The 15,448-nt window shown below is 44.4% G+C and overlaps 1 protein-coding gene across 2 annotated transcripts in view; it reads left to right on the plus strand.

Annotated features, from left to right (window-relative positions):
• The window catches only part of ADCY2 (adenylate cyclase 2), a 420,540-nt gene that overhangs the window by 210,294 nt on the left and 194,798 nt on the right, over positions 1 to 15,448 (plus strand). The gene's annotated exons all lie outside the window — the stretch shown is intronic.

The raw sequence follows: 15,448 nt of genomic DNA on the forward strand, positions 1-15,448 counted from the left end.
AATTCGTCTGTTTTATACTGTTTCATCAAAACTTGCTGATTGGAGCAAGAAAATGTCCTTTAAATTTTGACAGTAGGCTTTTCTTTGTGTATGGATTGGAGAATAGTGATTGAATTCCTTTTTGAAAACAGGGAGTTCTGTGTATTCATGCAACAAATATTATTCGAGTGCCTAGTTTAGGCAGGTATGAGTCTAGGCACTGGGCTGTGCCTTTCCATATTGCTTTCTCACTGCTATTAGCAAATTTTATGTTTTTTTTTTCTTTTTTAAAAAAGCATTTTGGGAGTTCCTGTTGTGGCTCAGCAGAAACGAATCTGACTAGTATCCATGAGGACGCAGGTTCGATCCCTGGTCTTGCTCAGTGGGTTGAGGATCAGGCGTTGCCATGAGCTGTGGTGCAGGTCGCAAACATGGCTCAGATTTGGTGTTGCTGTGGCTGTGGTGTGGGCCAATGGCTATAGCTCCAATTCGACGCCTAGCCTGGGAACCTCCATATGCCACGGGGGAGGCCCTAAAAAGACAAAATTAAAAAAAAAGCATTTGGTGTTACAACATGTATAGCCAAAGTGTTCAGCAATTAATGTTTAATTCTTTGGTCTCCATGTATAGCAAACTCTGGATTCAAAATTAAGACATACAGGAGTTCCCGTCGTGGCGCAGTGGTTAACGAATCCGACTAGGAACCATGAGGTTGCGGGTTCGGTCCCTGGCCTTGCTCAGTGGGTTACTGATCCGGCGTTGCCGTGAGCTGTGGTGTATGTTGCAGACGTGGCTCGGATCCCGCGTTGCTGTGGCTCTGGCGTAGGCCGGTGGCTACAGCTCCAATTCGACCCCTAGCCTGGGAACCTCCATATGCCACAGGAGCGGCCCAAGAAATGGCAAAAAGACAAAAAAAAAAAAAATTAAGACATACAGACAATGGTTTCCCTAGGGTTTTGATCCAGTGTATCTTCATAATCTATGAAGATAGTCATAGAATGTGATATAACCTATTATAGTAGATCTATGAATCTATTATAATTCAGGAATAGTTCAAATCAGGATTCTAGAAAATTCCATGGTTGTAAAAACAGACAGCACTTAGTGTTCATGATTGCTCTGTGTACAGAGGTCAAATGTTTTAGCAGAGATGGTTTCCTCTTTCAAACCGCAGTGACTGGGTCAGGTTGGTCCTGGCAGTCATATTTAACTCTCTTTTCCATTACTTCAAAATAGCACCAAGGTTCGGGAGAACCTTGAAGTTCCAAGTGGACAGATTATGTAAGCTCATATTTATAGTACCAGCTTTGACAGAGCAGTAAGTCAGCTACTGACCTCATCTGCACTGCCTCCTTCCCTGAAGCGGCCTTGAGCAACCAGGATCAGGTGCCATCCCTTGTCACGGTGCTCTGTGGGGTCCACGGGGTCCGAAAGGCCACACCTGGACCTTATGTCACCCCAGGACTAGACCAGCGAGGTACGTCTCATGCTGGAGACTTCATGGGACCATCTTGGGAGGTATTATAAAGGCATGTATTTACAGGTTTTAGGCAAAGGAGCCAATGACCCTTTTCAAAACAAAGAAAGAGAAAAGAAACACCTTGCAGAAGAAGGAGAACTTAGGCTACAGCTGTTTAATAGAACACAATTTGACACCACACATATTTTGCCACCAAAGTTGGAAGGTAACGCTCAGGATTTCGGGCCGGGGACATAGTACTTGTCTTGTTAGGCCTTTGGAAACTATGTTTCTAGAACTACAGTCAATGTTTGTAGTATTTTTGCAGCCCCACCTGTAATTAAATGAAAATGAAAAATGCTCACACTTAATAACGTCGATAAAGTGTGATCTGATAGAGTTAAGGGGAGGAAGTGGCTGATGGCAACCTGTGCTTTCTTCGTAGGGAAGAGAGGTCTGTGGGACCAGGGGGCCTGGTGTGGCCGCAGACCAAGCTCGGTCGGAGCGTCCCAGGCGTCACTTCCCGTCTGCCCTTTACCACAAACCACTGTTGCTTCGTCCACCGTCACCGTGGCCAACAGTGGTGTCCTTCAGAGTGCTTCATTCAGGGGCGGGGTTGTGTGCTGAGCAGCCCCCCCTTGTTTGTTTCCGCCAACATTTGGATAAAATCAGCAGCCCCATGTTAACGTCGGGTCTGCGTTGCCTCCGAGCGAGCGACTCCCAGAGGCTGAGCGCCGCCGTCTTGAATCCGTCCTGGGCCTCGTTTTCCGGCCTCACCCCCGCTGCCCTTCATCTCTCGGAGGCGAGAGTCAAGCCCATGCGAGCCCAGAAGCCGTCCCTTCTGCAGCCCCATTGGGGGCTGTAAACAGCTGATGGTGCTGGGACGTGACCCGGGAGTCTGACCTCTGGTCAAAATGGGTCCGCTCCATACTTTCTTTGTTTTGCCTTTTGTGGTATTTTTCCCAGATGCAAATGGAATTTGCATGGAATGTCTAGAGAGTAAAAACCATGTTTGAAGAAAGGGGCTACTTGTGCTATAAGATTTGGGGAGCAGGAGTTCCCGTCGTGGCGCAGTGGTTAACGAATCCGACTAGGAACCATGAGATTGCGGGTTCGGTCCCTGCCCTTGCTCAGTGGGTTAACGATCCGGCGTTGCCGTGAGCTGTGGTGGAGGTTGCAGACGTGGCTCGGATCCCGCGTTGCTGTGGCTCTGGCGTAGGCCAGTGGCTACAGCTCCGATTCGACCCCTAGCCTGGGAACCTCCACATGCCGCGGGAGCGGCCCAAGAAATAGCAACAACAACAACAACAACAACAAAAAAAAGACAAAAAAAGATTTGGGGAGCAGAGGGAATGAAAAACGTTAGCAGAGGTCTTTCGCAGAATAGTGGTCTCTCCCCAAAAGAACCCTTCTGCATAAGCCATAAAAATCGGAAAAGCTGGAAAACTAATGCATCGCATTAGCACTGAGGCCACCGTTGGGACCGCAAAGTGGTGAGTTTTGACTTTTGTCTTAAGTCTCACGTCCTGCAGTAAAAACCATTTCTGTGCACCGTCTCAGCGCCATAGGGGCTCTTTATCAAACCTGGGAAAAGAGCGGGTGTTTCTCCCTGGAGTGTGTAATGATCTCTCAGGGATTGATGAGAATTGGATTCCGAGCAAACGAGACTCCTCTCTCGTTAATTGCGTGGGCAGCTGAAATACAGGTTGCCTCTGTAAGGCTCAACACTGGGTTTGCTTTTTTATGAAGAGAAAAGAAACACTCTTCAATGCATAGCTTGTCTTTGTTTCAAAGTAACGTAATTCAGAGAATCCTTACGTGGGCTGCTTCCCTTTGGAACCGTCCTGCGGATTGGGTACAACCCAGCACGCATTGGAGTGGAGAGTGCGGGTCACGTGAGGCCTGGACCCCCCGTTACACCTGGACCTGTACCCTATGTGGGGGGCGAGTGAACCAGTAGGCTTCCTGGCTCTCCTTGGGGGAAAACTTGTGTTTCTTCTCTGTAGATGTCATTGAAGTAAGTAAGTGGGCCTTGGGTGTTGGTTGGGGAGATAATGTCTTTATCCTAATGTGATAACACGTAATGTTGGACATTACGGAACATACTCAACAGGTCATTTGTGATGCTGAGTAAAATGTCGAAGTTGTTGTAGGAGTAGGATGCTAAAATTTGGTCCTTTATCACGAGGGAAAAGGCAAAAAGAAGGAACTGATATTCCTTTGAGTCCTGCGGTTGTCTATGTAATTCTTTTACATATATTAATTCTCTTGCATATACCGTCATATCAGTTTCCTCTTGCTGTTGGAGCAAATGACCACAACTGTGTTGGCTCGAAACAGAACCGGTTCTGGAGATCAGAAGAGTCCAAAATCAGTCTCCTGAGCTGGAGAAGGGATTGGCAGGGTGGCTCCTTCTGGAGGCTTTGAGGGGAGAGTCTATTTATCTATTTATCTTGTCTTTTCAAGCTTCTAGAGCCTGCCTACATTCCTTGGCTGTTAGCCCCTTCCTCCATCCTTAAATTTAGCCATGTAGACTTTTTCAATCTCTCCCCCTCCCTCTCTCTCTTTCCACCCCCTCTCTGATTCTGTTTTTGCATCTTCTTCCCTCTCTCTCACTCACCTTCCTACCTCCCTCACATAAGGATAAACCAGGAAACGTGCCCCCTCTTGAGGTCCTTCATCTAATGACATCTGCAAAGGTCTGGGTTCCCCGTGTTACCATAGCCACAGGTTCTGAGGATTAGAATAGGGTCGTCTCTGCAGCTTTGTTATTCAGTCTGCTATCCTGTCTTCATTTCTTTATCAGCTCTATGACTTAAGTCCTTTTTGCCACTTAAACCTAATCGAGGAATTGTCAAGTCACTTGTCTGGGATCACTCAGCTATTAAATGTCACTTTTTCCTGCTTCTTGGCTTGCTTCTGCCTAGGTTTTTTGGAATGATCTCTGAAGAGAGAGATTTGTCCTGGCCGTAAGAAAGTCTTTAGTTAACCAGGTTGCTTGCTATTACTAGTCGCATAGAAAGCATAAGGCAATATCAGACATCCATCTGAGTTGTTGTTGGGTGACACAGTGCCCCGATCAGCACCGTTTTGTCCATGAAGATGTCATGAAGTCGCACGAGAGCTCACTCGCCCAAGGAGGCGCAGTGTTCAACCTGCCTGTGGCTTGATTTCCATTCTGCAGTGGCGTGGCCGCGAGGCGGACCCGGAGCGGACCACCCGAGTCGAATCTGGTTGTGGTGTCTTTTAGTGTGACCTTGGTCCAATTTCCCAACTTCTCCGTGCCTTCGTTACGCTGATGGAGGTTCTACCTGATCTCTTGCCAAATTTAAGAAGCAATCTTTCCAGCATCCAGAATGGTATCTTGTTAAGAAATTGGTCAGTAGCTGGTCTTTCGTTGAGCTCTCCATTTAGACCCCTGGCCTGGGAACTTCCATAGACCGCAGGTGTAGCCTTAAAGAGAAAAAAAATAAAATAACAGAAACCAGATTCCACCTTGGGCAAGCCATTGCCTGAATCCCTCCCCCTCCAAAATAAGATCCCGTCTTCCTTGAGGCAAACAGATTGAAAAAAACGTCCCGCTTTGTCTGCTAGGACCTGTCATGGAGAGTTTTCCCAAACACTCTTTTACCAGCCCCATCTCGCCACGTTCAGCTTACTTTTCACCAGCAGAATGGACGGTGTGAGGCCACAGCTCCTGTTCACACTCCAGGACTCATCATTTCCCTGATTGTCGGCGTCTGACGTGGTAGATGAAGTTCAAGGTGAAGCATCTCCCAGGACATGCCTCTTAAGCAAACCGAGTGAGTGTCCAGGTCACCCATAGATTTCAAGCCAGCAAGACTACAGTTCCTGAAGAATGGAAGCAGAGAGTTTTAGCACAGTGTTATCCTTGACCCTGGGCTAGGGTGTGTGCCCAGCATCGGAGCAGAACGTGAGAAACACAAAACATCTTCCCATGGTACGTACAGTGTGGTTCAGATCTGCCGAACCCACTTGCATCCTCAGAGATTATTAATGAAACTCCCCCCGACCTCCACCCCATCCACTTCTTCCTATTTTATCGAATAATCACTTATGCAGTTTTTTTCTTTGATGAAATCATAACGCGTATCGTTCTTGGTTACCGCGTGATGAATTACGTACTTGTCTCTTTATATCACTCCCTCCATGTAGATGACGTCATTTACATAATTTCCCCCCACCCCACCTTTTTCTCAGGGCTCTTTAGTGAAAGGTCAAATACTAGGCAAGATGACACTTACGGGTTGCTTGGAAGTTGAAAAAAGGAAGAGCTGAGATTTCACAGAAGAGTCCTCTCCCCAGTGTTTGCCATTGGAATGCATGGGAATGAAGTTCAAGAACTTGCTTGAACAGTTGGCACCTCACTGTCTCATATGTCACTGCTTAAATTCCCACACAGCTTGGATATTATGTCTCATGGAGAGCTATCAGGGCAGGGTATTTCAGGATGCTACAATGTATGCCGTGATGCAGATATAGGCACTTTTAAACAGGACATGAAAGTCAATTCCAGAAAAAAAAATATATCTGTAGCCCTCAAACCATCAAGCATGAAATATTTTCTGAAGAGTTAGAATAGATGAGATCAGTACATATTTTCAAAGACTGCAGTGAGGGCCGTGCTGTGACTGTGTACTCTGGCTCCTGCAAGGAGAAATCTGTCACCAAGGATTGTGATGATCATTGCACAACTACAGATGTGATAAATTCATTGAATAATAAAAAATAAATAATAATTTCTTCTTAAAAAAAAAAACCCACAATTACAGATTGAAGAGCAAAGGGAAAGAGGAGGAAGATCGTAGGACTCAATCGTAAATCTTTTTTTTTTTTTTTGGAGGTTCCCAGGCTAGGGGTCGAATCAGAGCTGTAGCTGCCAGCCTACGTCACAGCCACAGCAACACCAGATCCGAGCCGTGTGTGTGTCTGTGACCTCCACCACAGCTCACGGCAACGCTGGATCCTTAACGCACTGAGCGAGGGCAGGGATTGAACCTGTGCCCTCGTGGATCCTAGTCAGATTCGTTTCCGCTTTGCTACGGTGGGAACCCCACCGTGGCAAATCTTGATGCTAATGAAGAGCATCGCTGCAGGAGATTGGTGATAGGAGCTCAAAATAGCATTAGCATTCATTCTTTAAACTTTAGACACCCTGTTCTAAAGGGAAAATGTGAAATGGGGTTGCAATAATTAACCAAGCAGATTTTTTTTAATTAAGTGTATGCAACTGCCTATTTATATCCTGACAGTAGAAAAGCGAATTGGGAAGATAAAACCTCCAGAAGTTCCCTCCGCATCAGACCCTTGAGCCAAACCCCCATCGAATGTCTATGCTGAGGAAGCCACGCACCTGTCTTGTCAGAGAAACACCTGGGGAGCATTTATATTGCTGCAGATGATCACCAGGTAATCTTCGTGGATAATACGAGAGAGGCACAGAAAAAAAAAGAAGTTGCAGTCTCAGGGGAACGCCTGGTTTTGATATTTTGGGCCCCTGAAAACTTTCAATTCTTCTTGAAGACAGCCTCCTTGTTACACCCTGCGGCGCAGTGTTTTGATGCTGGCAAGACTGTATGAGGCAAAGAATAATCCAGTGGGAAGACTCAAGCAAGTTCAAGGTCATTCGATGTGAGTCAAATAAACCCAGCAAAAAGAATTCCGAGCTTAGTCTTTCCAATTGCAATATCCGTGCTCCTGGGATTTGCCACATGCAGGAGAAATTGTATGCCTGCTTAAAAATCAGTCAATGTCAATGTCACCTCTTCTGTGATTGCAATCATATTTTTTTTCCTGCAAATGAGATCCCAAATATACCTGTTATGGGGAAAAGAGGCATGTTGGACTCACCAGCATGGGACTGTCAAAATATTAAAGTGATTGATTTGGGGCGTTTAATAGTTTATCACCATGGGCACAGTCACAGATCCATACGCCTTCGGTGGCATTAGAGCTGCACTTGCTAAATCAGGGTCCCACCAATGTCAATGCCAGATTGAATAGTATGACGTCGAAGCTTTAGAATTTTGCTTTTTCTAACAGAGGTATATCGATTTTATTTTATTTTGTATCTGCAATTCTCATCTTTTTCTTTTGTTTTGAGGTGAGTACTGAGATAAGGGTCTTAAAACACCGTCTCATTAGAAAAGAACCTCAAACAAAATCGCATAGTAGATAAAGCCTTAGAGTAAAGATTGGAGAACTGGCCAGTTTAGTTTTGGTTTTGTTTTCTTTAATGGATACAGGTGTTCTTCTTTGGAGTTTTCCCTTTTTAGGTTGTCTGTGTGTCCTCAACGTTTTAGGGAATTTTGATCTTGGGCTTCTCGAGGAGAATCCTTTGATCTATGTATATATTATGGGCCATTTTATGTATGTATGTTTTGGGATATTAAGATTTCTCCCCAAAATCTGCATTTTCCATAAATATGAGGGTATGTAGAACTATGTGATCCACCCAAGAATGAAATACGAAGAATATTAGAGGTAATGACATGCATCTAAACCTGTCCATAAACTAGTAAATTAAAATAGGGTGTTTACGTGTATTCTGCCTTTCAATACAAGGTTATAGAGGCGATGGAAGGCCCTGGTTCTCCTAAGTATCCGAACTTGTATTTCAGAGTTTTACCTTGGGTCATTTGTTATGTGCCAATCAGTTGACTCAGGGGATAGAGTAATTTTTCCGCTGAAGACTCAAGGTCCCTGTTCTCTTTGGGCTTCCCTTCGAATGTCAGGAGATAGAGACATAACTATCTGAAGGCAGACTTTTCACAAGAGGACGCAAGAAGATGATGTGACGAAGCTGCGTGGGGTGGGTAGAATGGCCCATTGGAGAGACCGCTCAGGGGGCCTCTCTGGGGATGTCGAGTTGCAGCAGGAGTCGCAGAAGGATGCAGGCCCATGAAGAGGTGCTGGGAAGTGCTCTAGGCAGGAGTGGGCTTACCAGGGTCTGGACTTCGGAACCAAATGGGCTTGTGTAAGGAGCATAAGCATCAGTGGGGCCATTGGTAAAGAGAGGAGAGTTGACAAGTTTCCACTGTGGCTCAGAAGTTAACAAACCCGACTAATATCCATGACGATGCGGGTTCGATCCCTGGCCCCGCTCATTGGGTTAAGGATCCGGCGTTGCCTTTGAGCTGTGGCATAGGTTGCAGACAGCTCAGATCCAGCATTGCTGTGGCTGTGGTGCAGGTTGGCAGCTGCAGCTCCTATTTGGCCCCTAGCCTGGGAATGTCCATATGCTGCAGGGGGGGCCCTAAAAAAAAGAGAGCGAAAGGAGAGTTGAGAGGGAGCCAGATGCCAGCCCACACACTGGGCCTTGCAAAGTGTGTGAAGGACTTGGGATTGTATGTGGTGCGAGAAGTCACTGAAGGGATTTAAGTAAGGCAGTGACATGAACCAGCTGACATTCCTAAAGAATTCCTCTGGCTGCTGGTAGAGAAGGAGTTGGGGGGTTAGGACCTCTCGGTGGGTTAAGGATCCGGCGTTGCCGTGAGCTGTGGCATAGGTCACAGATGCAGCTCGGATCTGCTGTGGCTGTAGCTGTGGCTGTGTCATGGGCCAGTACCTGCAGCTTCAATTCGACCCCTAGCCTGGGAACCTCCATATGCCACAGGGGTGGCTCTAGAAAAGGGGAGGAAAAAGGAAAAGAACCAAGAAAGATTCATAAGTTTGAACACCAGCACCTGGTTCATGGCTGTTGTACCACTTCTTAGATGTAAAAGTCTCTGGGAACGATTTTTATGGGGGGGGGGGAGGAGCAACCAAGAGCTGTGTTTTGAACGGTTAAGTTTGAGACACCTATTATGTCCAAGAGGAGATGCCAAACTGGCAGTTATAAATAAAAGCTGGGGAGTTCCCATCATGGCACAGTGGTTAACGAATCCGACTAGGAACCATGAGATTGCGGGTTCGGTCCCTGCTCTGGCTCAGTGGGTTGACGATCCGGCATTGCCGTGGGCTGTGGTGTAGGTTGCAGACGCGGCTCGGATCCTGCATTGCTGTGGCTCTGGCGTGGGCTGGTGGCTGCAGCTCTGATTATACCCCTAGCCTGGGAACGCCCAAGAAATGGCAAAAAGACAAATAAATAATAAATAAATAAAAGCTGGAACTGAAAAATGGAAGTCATCAGCATATGATTGGTATTTATCTTTTTTATTTTTATTTTATTTTTAAAGTTTTTAAAAATTCTATTGGAATATAGTTGACTTACAATGTTGTGTTAATTTCAGGCATACAGCAAAGTGGATCATTATACGTATACACATATCCCTTCCTTTTCAGATTCTTTTCCCATGCAGGTTATTACATGAAAAGTATTGAAGAGATTTCCCTGTGCTGTACAGTAGGTCCTTGTTACCCATCTATTCTATATATAGTAATGCATATGTATCAATCCAGACCCCCTAATTTATCCAGCACCTCATGTTTCCTCTTTGATAAACATAAGTTTGGATTCAAAATTTTTGAGTCTGTTTCTATTTGTAAGTTCTATTGTATCATTTTTTTAGGTTCCACATATTAGTGATCTCATATTATGTCTTTCTCTGTCTGAATTCACTTAGTATGCTAATTTCTACTTCCATCCATGTTGCTGCAAATGGCATTATTTGATGCTTTTTGTGGCTGAGTAATATTCCATCGTATATATGTACCACATCTTTATCCATCCCTCTGTTGGTGGACATTTAGGTTGCTTCCATGTCTTGGCTATTATAAATAGAGCTGCCATGAACACTGGAGTGCATGTATCTTTTCAAATTATGGTTTTCTTCAGATAGATGCCCAGGAGTGGGATTAGTGGATCATATGGTAGCTCTATTTTTAGTTTTTCCGGGAACCTTCATACTGTTTTCCGTAGTGGTTGCACCAGCTTACATTCACATATGGTTGGTATTTAAAGGACAAACTTGAGAACCCTGTAGGGAGTGAGTAAGATTAGAAAAGATAAAAAAAAGACCCAGGACCCACCCCCAAAGCATCCCAATGATTAAGAAGAGATCGAGGGAGAAGAGTTGGAATTCACTGTACAGGACCACCCACTGGCCTATGCACACTGAGTCGTGCGGAAGGACTGGCCAGTGGGGACCTCCTGTACCGAACAGAGAACTCTGCGCAGTGTTCTGTGATGATCTATGCGGGAAAAGAATCTGGAAGAGAATGGATATGTGCATATGGATGGCTCTTTCCCTTCGTCGTATAGCAGAAGAGATCACACCCTTGTAGATTAACCGTATCTCATAAAACGTAAGAAGAGGAAAAAATAATCAAACAAAAAAAGGTAATTTTGAGATAAGATGGTAGGGCAGGAGAATAGATACATGATTTTATTGTTGTTTATTTCAAGCTTCAGTAAAAATTAAAATCCAAAACAAAAAGAAAAGAAAAAGACCACCCATCACATGAGAGAAAAGCCAGAGATTGTGGTTCAGTAGAAGTGAAAAGAGGGAGTTTAGGGGGACAGTGGTCAACTTAGTCAAATGCCGAGTTGCAGAAGGCAGAGCGTGAAGAAGCCACCCCTAGTCTTGGCAGCATGGCGGTCGCCTGGCGGAGGGGTTAAAGTGAGCGGGAGGTGACGAAGGGCATACGGTTAGTGTCTGCGTCTCCTCTGACACATGAAGCGGGAGAGGAGACAAAATGTGGAGCCGTGTGCTCAAGACTTTCTTTACCCAAGACGGAAGCCAAGGCTATTACATAACTTCCTGTGTCACCTCTGCCGGGACACTTGAAGCTGGCTGTGAATAGTTCCTACTATATTATATTACCTAGTTTTCACAACGTGTCTTTCTTTTATTCTGAATCACTGACTCACTGATCCTCATTTCAAATCAATGATACTTTAATTTTAAAAAAATCAATTGGCAAGCCATGGAGTTGCCAGAATTAAAAACCAGAGGAAGGGATGGGCAGGGGGATTGACTGATTTTTCTAGAAAGGCAACTCTGTTCCTGGATTGCAGTTACTGGAGGATCACAGCTGTAGTGTCTTGTGTATATTAGCTGACCTTCTGATAATAGCTACTAGGAAGTTTTTAACCCAAAAAGAAACAATAAAAAAAGTTATTTAAAAACCAGGTAAATAATAACAATACGGGAACCATAAAAGAGAACAAAAAAAGTCGGGAAGACCATGGGTAAAATAAAATTTTAATAAAATAAAGAATGAGTTAAGACAAAACCTCAAGCCTCAGCTGGGATTAACTATGTTTCAGAAACACAGTAAAGTAAAACTGTAATATTAAATGTTAAAGGAAATATAATTCATCCTCTTAGCAAAAAAAAAAAAAATGTGCATCAATGAATGTGCCATTATAGCCATATTCCTGGAGGATTGCTACCCGAAGTGTGGAAGTTTCAAGTTTGGATAGTTTTACTAAGAGCATAGTTCTTGTTATAAGAGTGGGAAAAGCAAGGCTAGACGTTTCACCTGAAGATAATAATCAATCCTCGATGGTGCCTATGGACCACATCTTCTTCAGCCGTCCATCTGTCGATGGACATTTAGGTTGTCTCCATGTCTTGGCTGTTGCGAGTAGGACTGCAATGCATATAGGGGGGCTAGTAATTTTTGAATAATAGTTTTGTCCAGATATATGCCCAGAAGTGGGATTGCTGGATCACGTGGCAGTTCTATATTTAGTTTTCTGAGGAACCGCCACACAGTTTTCCACAGTGGTTGCACCGGCTGCCATTCCCACCAACAGTGTAGGAAGGTTCCTTTTTTCCCCACACCCTCTGCAGTATTTCTTCTTTGTAGACGTATGAATGGTGGTCATTCTACCCAGTGTGAAGCGGTACCTCCTTGTATACATATGTGTGACTGGATTACTTTGCTGTACAGCAGACATTGGCAAAACATTTCAAATCAACGATACTTTAAAAAAAAATCAATTGGCGAGCCGTGGAGTTGCTAGCATTTAAAACCACAAAGAGCAGTGGGTGGAAGCCTTGGCCACGTCCTTAGGCTTAACATGCAAAAGCAGCAGCAGATACACTAAGATTTTTTACTACTGACCACAGACTCCTGTGACAAGAGTCCAGCGAACAATATTTGGCCTGAGAATGGAACTTTCTTTGTTTTTGATTGTTTTTTTCCAGTCCATTTTTAAGCTTTTTTTTTTTTAACTTTATTTTCTAGAGGAGTAATGTAGAATAAAAACAGGAATATTTTATCCTGTAGAATAAGCTCAGGCCAATCTGATGGAATCCAAGGCCCACAGGCCACACAGACATCTCGGCCCCCGAGGGCAATGACCACTCCTTGGACAAGTTTTAGTTAGTTGTGCAAAATCTTTGTCACTTTGGCACAAGATCCGATAGCTGGAGGAAGACAAAGGCATTAAAACAAAACACAGAACCCACTCACATGAGGCAGGGTGCACCGTGTGAAGGCGTCCCTGCCCAGGCTCCTTTCCCGGGCCTATCTGGTCCATGGGTCACCAGGCATCAAAATGCGGCCACCATCTTGGCAGCTGCCGGAGAGTTCCCTGCCAAAGTGACCCTGGGGTCTGTTTCCCAGAGGCAGCATCCTTCTAGCTGCCTCTGGGAATGGGCCCTGTCTCAGGCCCATTCTTACCATCTTGAAACGTGACTGTGAATTCTTTGGTGGCAAGGTGGCAATGGTGGTCATATGTTATTTCACGATGTTCCCTTATAGTCTTAGCAGCTAGTACAATTCCCTGCATAGAGCAGCAAAGACGTGGACTATTATACACCAGTTGACAAGACACATCAGTATATTCTGTGCTCTCTCCCTCCCTCCCTCCCTCTTTTCTCTTTCTGTTCACCATTTATAATGCAAGTCCTAATTATACATCTGTGTGGAAGTGAGTAGTTTAACTTTGTTATTATCAATGATCCCCAAACAGGATCCTCTGGCACTTTGCACTCCCAGTGATTTATAGCAACCCCTCGATGCCTGAGTGTGGTACACTATTCATCTTACTCAATGAATTTTATTACATTTATCATTGTGGTACATATACACACTGGAATATTACTCAGCCATTAAAAGGAAAGACATAATGGCATTTGCAGCAACGTGGATGGACCTAGAAATTATCACGCTAAGTGAAGTCAGTCAGACAGGGAGACGCCAACACCAAATGCTGTCACTGACATGTGGAATCTAAAAAAAGGACACAATGAACTTCTTTGCAGAACAGATACGGACTCACAGACTTCGAACGGTTTTCATGCACCATCTTGATTCACCATTCCTAAATGTCTGCTTCTGTCTCTTCAGAATCTCTGCAAGTTAAAAGTAATCTTTGAACTTTCTGTACCCAGATGAACCCAGATCCTATGGATACATCTTTCTGTTATGAGGCTCGCTTCCATAGTTTTCGTGAAAGTAATCCTTGGTCATGTTAAGTCCAAAGATTAAATGAAGATACACAGCAGATTTTGTGGTTCCCTGTTCTCTTGGGTTCCTTGGCCTCGCCTGCAGTGTTCCTAGTATAATTTCGCTGAAGGGTTTCAATGAACTTGGGTTATTTTAGCCTCATTGTCACAGAAGTGATCAATATCCTTCCGGTAGAGCACGTACAGACGGAATTGTGTGCGTGTGTGTTCTGTGAATGATGCAGTTTTTTATTGGCCACACCCACAACATATGGAAGTTCCTAGGTTAGGGATCAAATCCAAGCCACCCCTGTGACCTGTGCCACAGCTGTGGCAATGCCAGACCCTTAACCCACTACACAGGTCCCCTGCAGAGGCAACACCAGATCTTTAACCACTTGCAGCACGACAGGAACTCCATGATGCAATTTTTTAAGTCAAAGGCAAAAGCATGTAGTCACCCAGCCTATTGAGTTTGTCCAGATCTGCTGGAAGGCATGCATTTAAATGAGCCTGAATTAGAACGCTTGGCTTATGCATGCAATTGGGATGACAGTTTGCAGGATAATGGATCTTTAAAACAGTGTTAGATTTTGACATTGATGAATACAGCACTTAATGTAATTACTATTTCAGATCTTTCCTGATTAATTTTATTATCCAGTTGAGAAAAAAATATTTAGGGGGGTGATTTAGGAGTAGGTATTCCAGAGGATGGGTCAACACAGAGAGACAAATGTCAGCAGCAGGTTTTACTCTTGAAAAGGGGCAGAGAGATGGAGGAACCTTCCAAACTTGGGCCCTGAAGATATAACACTTCCGAATAAGTGAGCTTTCTGAAAAGCTGTGAGTGGGATTTTGAAGGCTTATTGAAAAACCAAGGGAAATCCTTTCTTTAAAGAGCAGTGTACTTCGTCAGCTGATATATGTGATCATAAAATGTGACAGCTTCTGTATGAGAGAGAATTGAAAGAGCCCACAGAGTTGCTGATGAATAATGGGAAAAAAAAAACATTAAAACCTGCTTTTAAACAAAGTTTGCTTTTTATATGCTTCATGAAAGACGTTCCTGTCATTTCCCATGGAAAGTGGCATTCATAGCCACTGTCTTCTGCCTTTGGTGACATCATGATTTTGTTTTGTTTCACTGAGAAATGAGCAATATGAGATTGAGGGCTAGAGAGGACAAATCAAGAATATTATCATACAAAAAAGAGAGAAATACCAACTTTAAGATATTTTGTGGGTAATTTCTCTAGAGAATGATGAGTTTCATCATTTCATATCTTACCATCTTTCAGTACCAGTGAAACAGAGCCTGATGGGCTGGGTTGTCTTCTAAATCTACAGAAATAACAGTGAATGCAATCCTCCAGCTGAGAAGGGGTTTGGAAAGGTTGCTTTTCCGGTGCTTCAGAGACAGCTCAGTCCTTGCTCTTGGTTCAGCCTTGTTTCCCCAGACACCCTTGAGTGGAGAGATGAGAAATTTGAAAATCAAATGCTATGATGTATGTCCCCAATATCACTTACGCCCTCCAGGGAGGACCCAGATCTGATGCTCCCATCACACCCTCTTCCCCTCGGGAAGTGCCCAGCTCCTGGGAGCCAGGAACCCACACGCCCCTTCACAGGTGCTCAGGTGAGAGGT

Source organism: Phacochoerus africanus, chromosome 1, assembly GCF_016906955.1.
Source record: "Phacochoerus africanus isolate WHEZ1 chromosome 1, ROS_Pafr_v1, whole genome shotgun sequence".
Taxonomy (NCBI): domain Eukaryota; kingdom Metazoa; phylum Chordata; class Mammalia; order Artiodactyla; family Suidae; genus Phacochoerus; species Phacochoerus africanus.